Here is a 10,646-nt window from a genome sequence, read left to right on the forward strand (position 1 = left end):
TCTCGAACTCCTGACCTCAGGTGATCCACCCACCTTGGCCTCCCAAAGTGCTGGGATTACAGGCGTGAGCCACTGTACCTGGCTAACTAATTTGTTTTTTATAGAGAGCTGGTCTCTATAAAAAACAAATTAGGGTGGTCAGCTATTTTAACTGTGCTATTTTAATGACAGGTGGAAGAACGGGGTGCCTGATTAAGGAGGCAAATAGCAGAAACAGCACAAACTCCACAGGTGCAGAAAATCATCATGGGTGGGGTGTGGTGCATAGCAGATAAGGCACATATAGAAGGTAAGTGGAAGCTGGTGACCTGTAAGGCCCCAGTGGCTGAGGTCAGGGGCTGGTGGGGACGAGGGGGTTTAGAACTACAAAATGAAAGCTCCAGTTTGCAAAAGCTGAGAAGCTAGAGCCTATCAGGGTGGCACTCAGGGGGTGCAGCACCAAGGACCAAAGTAAAAAAAAATCAATCACGGGCCGGGCGCGGTGGCTCAAGCCTGTAATCCCAGCACTTTGGGAGGCCGAGGCGGGTGGATCACGAGGTCAAGAGATCGAGACCATCCTGGTCAATATGGTGAAACCCCGTCTCTACCAAAAACTACAAAAAATTAGCTGGGCATGGTGGCGCGTGCCTGTAGTCCCAGCTACTCAGGAGGCTGAGGCAGGAGAATTGCTTGAACCCAGGAGGCGGAGGTTGCGGTGAGCCGAGATCGCGCCATTGCACTCCAGCCTGGGTAACAAGAGTGAAACTCCGTCTCCAAAAAAAAAAAAAAAATCAATCACTGCCATTCTGGAACCATCAAAGAGCCCAGGCCCATGAAAGGGCCCAGAACGCGAACTTCCAGCCCCAGCCAAGGAGTAACTAGGTCACCGAAAGTCCCAAACTGGTTCTCCGTCCAGGATGTTATCAGTAAGCCATAAACGGGATCAAGAATCCAGGAAGTTATAAGGGCGGGTCAAGGTGTGTTTGTGGCCTGATTTGAAGACAAGCCTTGTTTGCCTTAGAAGGTATGTCTGTATAATTGCTTCAGGGCAGGAACTGGGGTGGGTGAGTTCAGCCTATCCCAGGCAAACAGGGCCCAGGAGAAAGAACCTGAGAACTGTGTGGTTGCAGAGGAGTTGGACAGATGAAGGCCCAGGTATCAAGAAGCAGAGGTGACAACAGCACCACTCAACACTGGCTGCACGTTTGACTCACCTGGGAGCTTAAAAAACAAACAAACAAACCCAGTGCTCAGCCACGACCCAGACCTATTAGATTGGAATTTCTGGGGGTTGGGCCCAGGCGCTGGTGTATTTTTAAAGGCCCCAGGCGATTTTAATAGGCAGCTGGGACTGGAAACCACTGCATTCTGGGTAGGCTTTCAGAGCTGCTCACTAAGAAGTTCATTCTGATGGATTCATTTTCTGTGACCAGCTAGTAATTACAAAATAAGCTTTACAAAAATAGCATTTAAAGAAACATTTAAACAATCCTCAATGTGCTTCTTAAACAGAGATAAAATAAATCCTCCTAGATTTCACCACTATACAACTCATCCATGTAACCAAAAACCACTTGTACACCAAAAGCTATTTACACTTAAAACTATATATACATATATATATATATATATATATATATATATATATATAAATAAAGGTGTATATGCCAAGGCAAATCTAAAAAAAAAGAAAGAAAATAAATTAGCAATAAAGCTCCTTCTAGGTTTAAAAGGAAAAAAGTATCCTACTTAAGCTAAGAAGTTGGGGTTTTATCCACATAAAAGAGGACCTTGGAAGATTTTTTCATTCATTCATTCATTCATTCATTCATTCTGAGACAGGGTCTCGCTATGTTGCCCAGTCTGGTCTTGAACTCCTGAGCTCAAAGGATCCTCCTACCTTAGCCTCCAGGTAGCTGGGGCCACAAGCACGCATCACCATGCCCAGCTTCTGAGAGATTTTGATCAAAAGAGTGATGGAAAAAAAAGTGAAAACGTAGGAAGAGTAATCAGACATTGAGGTATAAGTCAGTTTGGTTCAACAAACATTTACTAATAATAGTGGCTTAGCTGGGTGTGGTGGTGCATGCCTATGGTCCCAGCTACTTAGGAGGCTGAGGCAGGAGGATTGCTTGAGCCTAGGAGGTAGAGGCTGTAGTGAGCTGTGTTCAGTCACTGCCCTCTGGCCTGGGTGGCAAAGCAAGACCCTGTCTCAAAAAAAAAAAAAAAGTGTTGCGGGGGCAGGCCAAGCGGCCCACACCTGTAATCCCAGCACTTTGGGAAGCAGAGGCGGGCGGATCAGGTGAGGTCAGGAGTTCAGGACCAGCTTGGCCAACATGGCAAAACCTTATCTCTACTAAAAATACAAAAATTAGCCAGGCATGGTGGTGGGTGCTTGTAATCCCAGCTACTTGGGAGGCTGAGGCAGGAGAATCGCTTGAACCTGGGAGGTGGAGGTTGCAGTGAGCTGAGATTGCACCACTATACTCCAGCCTGGGTGGCAGAGCCAGACTCTGTCTCAAAAAAAAGTAACTAGCATTTATTAAAGACAGCCCTATGACAAAAACAGTCTTATTCAACCCTGCCAAGTCTTTTTTTTTTTTTGAGACAGGGTCTCGCTCTGTCACCCAGGCTGGAGTGCAGTGGTGCCATCATAGGTTACTGCAGTCTTCGCCTCCCAGGATCAAGTGATCCTCCCACCTCAGCCTCCCAAGCAAATTTTTTTGTTTAAAGTTTGCCCAGGCTGGTCTCAAACTCCTGAGCTTGAGCTTTGTGTTTTTTCTTTTTCAGAAACAGGGTCTCACTCTCTTGAGCAGGCTGGTCTTGAGCTCCTCAAATGATCAATGATCCTCCTGCCTTGGCCTCCCAAAGTGCTGGGATTACAGGTGTAAGCCACTGTCCCCGCCCACAGTTTATAATTGTAATTTATCTTTCAGTTGTTCTCCCTGATCAAACCAAGCCCAGGATATGGAAGTGGCTGAGGTGATCAAATCTCTGACGGCCTCCACAGATGGACTCCTTCCAATACGGCGCCAGGATCATCCCAGAGGACAGCTGCCTTCCCAATGGATCCTGAGCAGGTGGATGGCCTTGTGGGTGGGCTCACTGCTGAGGGCTGGCCTGAGAGACGTCAGAAGGCCAGGAAAGCAACCTTCATAGGAGCCTCTTCCACCTTCCTCCTGTGAAGGGAGCCTGTATCTGAATAGAAGCCATGCTTACAGTATCACGGTTGCAAAAGCTGATGTTGCTGGGTCAGCCGAAGCATGACTTGCTAACAAGCCCTCTCGCAGGCGTTCATCTTGCTTATTCAGAAATGACTATTTCACAGCTTCCTGCCCTGGAAATTTGTTTCCACCCAGCTGATTGAGTCACACCACTGTGGATGAGCGCTCTTGGGTAATTCTTCTGTAAAACATTTTTTTTTTCTTATGGTAAAATGTACATATCATAAAATTGACCATTTTAACCTTTTATTTTTGAGACTGGGTCTTGTTTTGTCGCCCAGGCTGGAGTGCAGTTATGCGGTCACGGCTCACCTCCCTGCAGCCTCCACCTCCCAAGCTCAAGTAATCCTCCCACCTCAGCCTCCTGAATGTCTGGACCACAGGCATGTACCACCACACCTGGCTAATTTTTTTATTTTTATTTTTTGTGGGGATAAGGTCTTGCTATGTTGTCAAGGCTGGTCTTGAACTCCTAGCTCAAGTCATCCTCCCACCTCAGCCTCCCAAAGTGCTGGGATTACAGGTATGAGCCACCACATCCAGCCCATTTTAACCATTTTTAAGTGTATAATTCAGTGGTACTAAGAACATAATATTTTTTAAGATACTTTATACCCTGGACTGAAAGATTTGACCACCCTTTGTCATGCCTAGTTTCTAAACCGTTGTTCTTGAGAGCTCCAGGCCATTCTAGAACCCAAGAGTCCTGCCATCAGAAGGGACTTTTAAAGGGCTTTTTTTTTTTTAATCCATGCTTTTTTTGGAATTATATAAATTTTTGAGTCTCTTTATCTACTTATAATCTCTCCTATGAAAACACATTTATTTTTAGATTAACAAGTCCATAAATTACAACACGAAGAATGAATTCCAATGTAAACTATGGGCTTGAGTTAACAATGATGTGTTAAACTGCTTCATCAAGGCCGGGTGCGGTGGCTCAAGCCTGTAATCCCAGCACTTTGGGAGGCCGAGGCGGGTGGATCACGAGGTCAAGAGATCGAGACCATCCTGGTCAACATGGTGAAACCCCATCTCTACTAAAAATACAAAAAATTAGCTGGGCATGGTGGTGCGTGCCTGTAATCCCAGCTACTCAGGAGGCTGAGGCAGGAGAATTGCCTGAACCCAGGAGGCGGAGGTTGCAGTGAGCCGAGATCGCGCCATTGCACTCCAGCCTGGGTAACATGAGTGAAACTCCGTCTCAAAAAAATAAAAAAATAAAAAAGTGCTTCATCAGTTGTAACAAATGTCCCACTCTACAGCAAGCCAAGCCCTTAGTAACAGAGGAAACTCTGTGATGGGAGGGGTTAATATGGGAGCGCTCTGTATATTCTGCTCAATTTTTCCATAAACCTAAAATAGCTCTAAATAATAAAGTGTAGTAATTAGAGAAAAAACACTGACGTTAATGAATTTCCCAAATAAGTCTTCTCTGCTTCTCTTTGAAACATGCTGCCATCCTTTTTTCTTTTCTTTCTTTCTTTTTTAAACAGAGTCTTGCTCTGTCACCCAGGCTGGAGTGCAGTGGCACCATCTCAGCTCACTGCAAACTCCACCTCCTGGGTTCAAGTGATTCTCCTGCCTCAGCCTCCCAAGTAGCTGGTATTACAGGCCCACGCTACTATGCCTGCCTAATTTTTGTATTTTTAGCAGACATGAGGTTTTGCCATGTGGGCCAGGCTGGTCTCAAACTCCTAATCTCAGGTGATCTGTCTGCCTCAGCCTCCCAAAGTGCTAGATTACAGGTGTGAGCCACCATACCTGGCCTCTTTTTTTTTAATAGACAAAGTCTTGCTGTGACCCAGGCTGGAAGTGCAGTGGTTCAATCACAGCTCACTGCAGCCTCAACCTCCTGGGCACAAGTGATCCACTCATGTTAGCATCCTGGAGTACTGGGAGTACAGGTACATGCCACCATGCTCATGTGATTTTTTAATGTATGTATGTATGTATGTATGTATTTTTTGAGACAGAGTTTTATTCTTGTTGCCCTGGGTGGAGTGCAGTGGCATGATCTCCGCTCACTGCAACCTCCGCCTCCCAGGTTCAAGTGACTCTCCTGCCTCAGCCTCCAAGTAGCTGGGATTACAGATGCACACCACCATGCCTGAATAATTTTGTATTTTTAGTGGAGATGGGGTTTCACGATGTTGGCCAGGCTAGTCTTGAACTCCTGACCTCAGGTGATCCACCTGCTTTGGCCTCTGAAAGTGCTGGGATTACAGGTGTGAGCTGACACCCCTGGCCTTTTTTTGTTTTTTAAGAGGCAGTTGCCATCCTTAATCGTTTGTAGCTGAGTCCTACCTGGAACATTTTTATTTGGCTTTCCTGTCTCACTTAAAGGAAGAAAACATTAATAATACTATATTCCTGCCTGGCCATGGTGGCTCACTCCTGTAATCCCAGCACTTTGGGAGGCCAAGGCATGGGGGATCACTTGAGGTCAGGAGTTCGAGACCATCCTGGCCAACATAGTGAAACCCCTCTCTACTAAAAATACAAAAAAAAAATTAGGTGGGTGTGGTGGTGGGTGCCTGTAGGCCCAGCTACTTGGGAGGATGAGACAGGAGAATTGCTTGGATCTGGAGGTGGCGGTTGCCGTGAGCCAAGATGGTGCCTCTGCACTCCAGCCTGGGCAAGAGAGTGAGACTCTGTCTCAAAAAAAATAAAAAAAAACTGCTACATTTCTTTTTTTTTAAATTTTTTTTGGAGGAGGAGGTGGAAATGGGGTTGGAAGTAGGAACATTCCTTAACAGGATCAGTGACTTCACTTACAGGAGCGTCACTTTCTCCACAGTCTTGGATATTAGAAAACGGAAGAAAATGTGGAACGCTTCACGAATTTGCGCGTCATCCTTGTGCAGCGGCCATGCTAATCTTCTCTGTATTGTTCCAATTTTAGTATATGTGCTGCCAAAGTGAGCACAAAAGAACTGCTACATTTCTTAACAAAAACCTGCTTGGAGTGTGAACATTCCCTCTCTAAACTGATACTCTTTTTCTGTCTGGTTTGCTTCCTCTTTAGCTCATTATCTATTTCTTTTTTTTTTTTTTTTTTTTTGAGATGGAGTTTCACTCATGTTACCCAGGCTGGAGTGCAATGGCGCGATCTCGGCTCATCGCAACCTCCGCCTCCTGGGTTCAGGCAATTCTCCTGCCTCAGCCTCCTGAGTAGCTGGGATTACAGGCATGCACCACCATGCCCAGCTAATTTTTTGTATTTTTAGTAGAGACGGGGTTTCACCATGTTGACCAGGATGGTCTTGATCTCTTGACCTCGTGATCCACCCGCCTCGGCCTCCCAAAGTGCTGGGATTACAGGCTTGAGCCACCGCGCCCGGCCCCTATCTATTTCATCATTGGATCTGAAGTCTCTGCAAATCATGCTGTGGGATCTGTCACTATGCTCTCTACGCCATGGACGTGACTGCAATGGTACTCCTTACTCCTCCTCTCTTTGAAAGGTGGGGGGATAGTGGTTTCCTCTCTAAGCACTCTCCTAACCCCTTCCTTACCATGCTGTTAACTTCCTAATTCCCCCAAATCTTTACAACTGGATTTAAGAAACTCCCGAAGCCATTTCTCACTACCTCCTTTTGGAAAGCAAGCTATTTCCACCAATCTTCCAAACGACAGGGAGGGCCTGGATTCGAAAGGAATGTACCTCATCACGGCCCATGCAGTTGAGGGCCAGGTGGAGGTCAGCCTGGGGCTGGTGGGGGCAGGGATAGTGGACATGCGCAGGTCACTCTGAAGAGGATGCAGAGACTCCTGGGACATTTGGTCCCACACCAGATAAGCCGGGGTCAGCAAGGTTTCAGACAGATGAGGCCGATCACATAGCAAGGGGAACGTCCAGGCAAATGGTTTAGATCTTCCGCCAAACCCTGCAGCCTTTGAAAGATACATCCCAGCTGTGCTAGAAGGTGAGGCGAGATTACCATCGGCAGACCACAGACCAGCAGGACCCAGAGAAAAAGCCAAAGCAATTCTGTATCTTCCCCATCACTTCGACTTTCAGGTTTACACAGGCAGCTGCAGCGGGTGTCCTGAAGTTTTTCTGTTTGGGTTTTGCCCTCTTCAGTCTCCGCCTGGGCTCTCTTGCCTGTGAAATGTCTTCCTCCTGTCCGCCCCCACAGGTGTAGCACCCTCTTGGCACTGGGCACAACTGCTGATCTGGGATCAAACTAGAACATCCAGCCTGTAATCCCAGCATTTTGGGAGACCGAGGTGGCTGGATCACTTGAGGTCAGGAGTTCGAGACCAGCCGGGACAACATGGCAAATCCGGTCTTTACTAAAAATAAAGCAGCAATTAGCCGGGCATGTAGCCCCAGCTACTTGGGAAGCTGGGGCAGGAGAATCACCTGAACCTGGGAGGTGAAGGTAGTAGGGAGCCGAGATCACACCACTGCACTCCAGTCTGGGCAATAGAGCGAGACTAACTCTCAAAAAAAAAAAAAAAAAAAAAAGAAGAAGAAGAAGCAGAGAAGCAAACCATAGCCTTGCCGATGTTAACTTGCTAATATTAATCTCCTTTCATGGCATAATTGAAATGATGTATTTATGATGTATTTTATGATAAAAGACCACTTTGTCACCAGGAAGGGAAGACAGGAGGATAGAAAATCCCCTCCCAGCTTATGCACGAGTCAGCTGTAACGGTAGTCATTTATGTCGGAAGCGTGGTTGGCACCACCCCAAAGAGCAGAACCTTCTGGGCCCAAAAGAGCCAGGATTAGAGAAAGTCCAGCTTTCCCAGGGTGGACCTGATCTCCGTTCCCTAACCAAGCCTTTGTATTTGGCTGAGGGGAGGGCTGCCATGCTCCAGATATATTTGGTAGGGGGCAGTCCATGATGCTGGTAGACTAGGTGGGGGCAGGGAGACCCCAATTCATCATCATAGGTTTTGAGTCTGCGAGTCTACCACTCTCTGGGCCAGTGCAGGGGAGCACCTACCCCTACCTCTACCTACCTGCAGATAGCTAGAAAGGGATGGTGTGTGTGTGTGTGTGTGTGTGTGTGTGTGTGTGTGTGTGTATGTGTGTATGTGTCTGTGACATTCTTACTTGGTCCTCATTCTCACATCTCCTACAACCATTTATTTTATTTTTATTTATTTATTTATTGAGATGTAGTCTCGCTTTGTGGCTCAGGCTAGAGTGCAGTGGTGCAATCACAGCTCACTGCAACCTCTGCCTCGCAGGTTCAAGTGATTCTCCTGCCTCAGCCTCCTCAGCAGTTGAGACCACAGGTGCATGCCATCACACCCGGCTAATTTTTGTATTTTTAGTAGAGAGGGGTTGCACCATGTTATTTATTTATTTATTTTTTTTTGAGATGGAGTCCCACTCTGTCACCTAGCCTGGAGTGCAGTGGCACAATCTTGGCTCACTGCAACCTCTGCTTCCTGGTCAAGCAATTCTCCTGCCTCAGTCTTCTGAGTAGCTGGGACTACAGGCACGTGCCACCACGCCCTGCTAAATTGTTGTATTTTTAGTAGAGATGGGGTTTCAGTGTGTCAGCGGGGTTGGTCTTGACCGCCTGACCTCATGATCCATCCACCTCGGCCTCCCAACGTGCTGGGATTACAGGCGTGAGCCACTGTGCCTGGCCACCATGTTAGCCACGCTGGTCTCGAACTCCTGACCTCAGGTGATTCTCCTGCCTCAGCCTCCCAAAGTGCTGAAATCACAGGTGTGAGCCACCACGCCCAGCCTCATACAACCATTTACATTATGCAGTTCTCATCATGTCCTAAATAAGCAATGATCATATTTCTTGTGATTTTTAAAATAGAACACACCTATCATTGACTTTCCTTCCTCGAATGAAATCATCCATTCTGACATTTTCTAATCATTCTTCAAGATGTTCTCTTGCAAGTTGCCTCTCCTGGTTTCTGAAAATTTTACTTCCACCTTTTAACAGAAATCCCTTTGCCGGCTTCTCTTTTTAATGTGACTAAAGTAGAATGCGAAGTCTTACAATAGTTCCTCTTTCATCATTTCTAGCCACTCTGCTTTCGGTGGCAATTTTGGGGCTGTTTCAGACTATATCAGCGTAGAGACTGTCGTGAAGTTCCAAGAGGGACATAGGTGGAAGCACTTTGAAACTGGCCACTATGCATTTGTTTTTCACAGAACCATATACATTACTGCCTGAAATTACACATAATCTAATGAAAACCAGCTACAGGGTATAACAATGACTTTTACTGTTTTTCTTTTATTTTTCTTTTTGGAACAGAATCTCACTCTGCCATCCAGGCTGGAGTACAGTGGAACGATCACAGCTCACTGCAGCCTCGCCCTCCCGGGCTCAGGTGATCCTCCCACCTCAGCCTCCTGGGTAGCTGGGACTGTAGGCATGCGCCACCATGCCTGGCTAATTTTTGCATGTTTTGTAGGGTAGCGGATTCACCATGGTGCCTGGGCTGGTCTTGAACTCCTGGGGTCTAGTCACCTGCCGACCTTGACCTCCCAAACTGCTGGGATTATAGGTGTGAGCCACTGCAGTTGGCCTGAATTTTACTGTTTTTCTAATGATAATTTCCAAGCTACTCAGAATACTTTTTCTACTTCATTTTTTAAACCATTTCATTCCCTTTAAACCATTTATTAAAAATGATCCCTGGACTGTCTTACACTTTTACTTTTTTCTTTATTTCTGCTTTGTAATTTTCTTTCTTTCTTTTTTTTTTAAATTTTGAGATGGAGTCTCGCTCTGTCATCCAGGCTGGAGTGCAGTGGCAAAATCTTGGCTCACTGCAACCTCCACCTCCCAGATTCAGGTGATTCTTCTCTCTCAGCCCCCTGAGTAGCTGGGAATACAGGTACGCACCACCACGCCCGGCTCATTTTTGTGTTTTTAGTAGAGATGGGGTTTCAACACATTGGCCAGGCTGTTCTCGAACTCCTGACATCGTGATCCACCCGCTTTGACCTCCCAAAGTGTTGGGATTACAGGTGTGAGCCATCATGCCCTGCCTGCTTTGTACTTTTCTAATCTACTTCGTTTACTTCTTCTAGGTTTTCTTTTCTTTCTTTCTCATGATGTCACCGAGGCTGGAGTGCAGGGGCACAATCACAGGCTCACCGCGGCCTCCACCTCCTGGGCTCCATCAACCCTCCCACTCCAGCCTCCTAAGGAGCTGGGACTTACAGGCATGAGCCACCATACCTAGCTAATTTTTAATGTTGTTTGTAGAGATGGGGGTCTCACTTTGTTACCCAGGTTGGTCTCAAACTCCTAGCCTTAAGCAATCCTCTTGCCTCTACAGCCGGCCTTAATATTTATATATATATATATATAGTATATATCATAAATATATATAAATTATATCTATATATAATATAGATAAATATATATATAAATATATTATAAATATATATAAATTATATATATATATATTATATATTTATATATATAAATATAAATA

General features: G+C 46.1%; 1 non-coding gene across 1 annotated transcript; it reads right to left on the reverse strand.

The window, feature by feature from the left end:
* Positions 1 to 6,025: 6,025 nt before the first annotated feature.
* Positions 6,026 to 6,132, reverse strand: LOC116541335. Its single transcript, XR_004264800.1, has one exon. It is a non-coding gene; the product is annotated as a U6 spliceosomal RNA (small nuclear RNA).
* Between the last annotated feature and the right edge of the window lie 4,514 nt (positions 6,133 to 10,646).

This window comes from Sapajus apella, unplaced genomic scaffold, assembly GCF_009761245.1.
Source record: "Sapajus apella isolate SASKATOON/1434 unplaced genomic scaffold, GSC_monkey_1.0 scaffold150, whole genome shotgun sequence".
Lineage (NCBI taxonomy): Eukaryota > Metazoa > Chordata > Mammalia > Primates > Cebidae > Sapajus > Sapajus apella.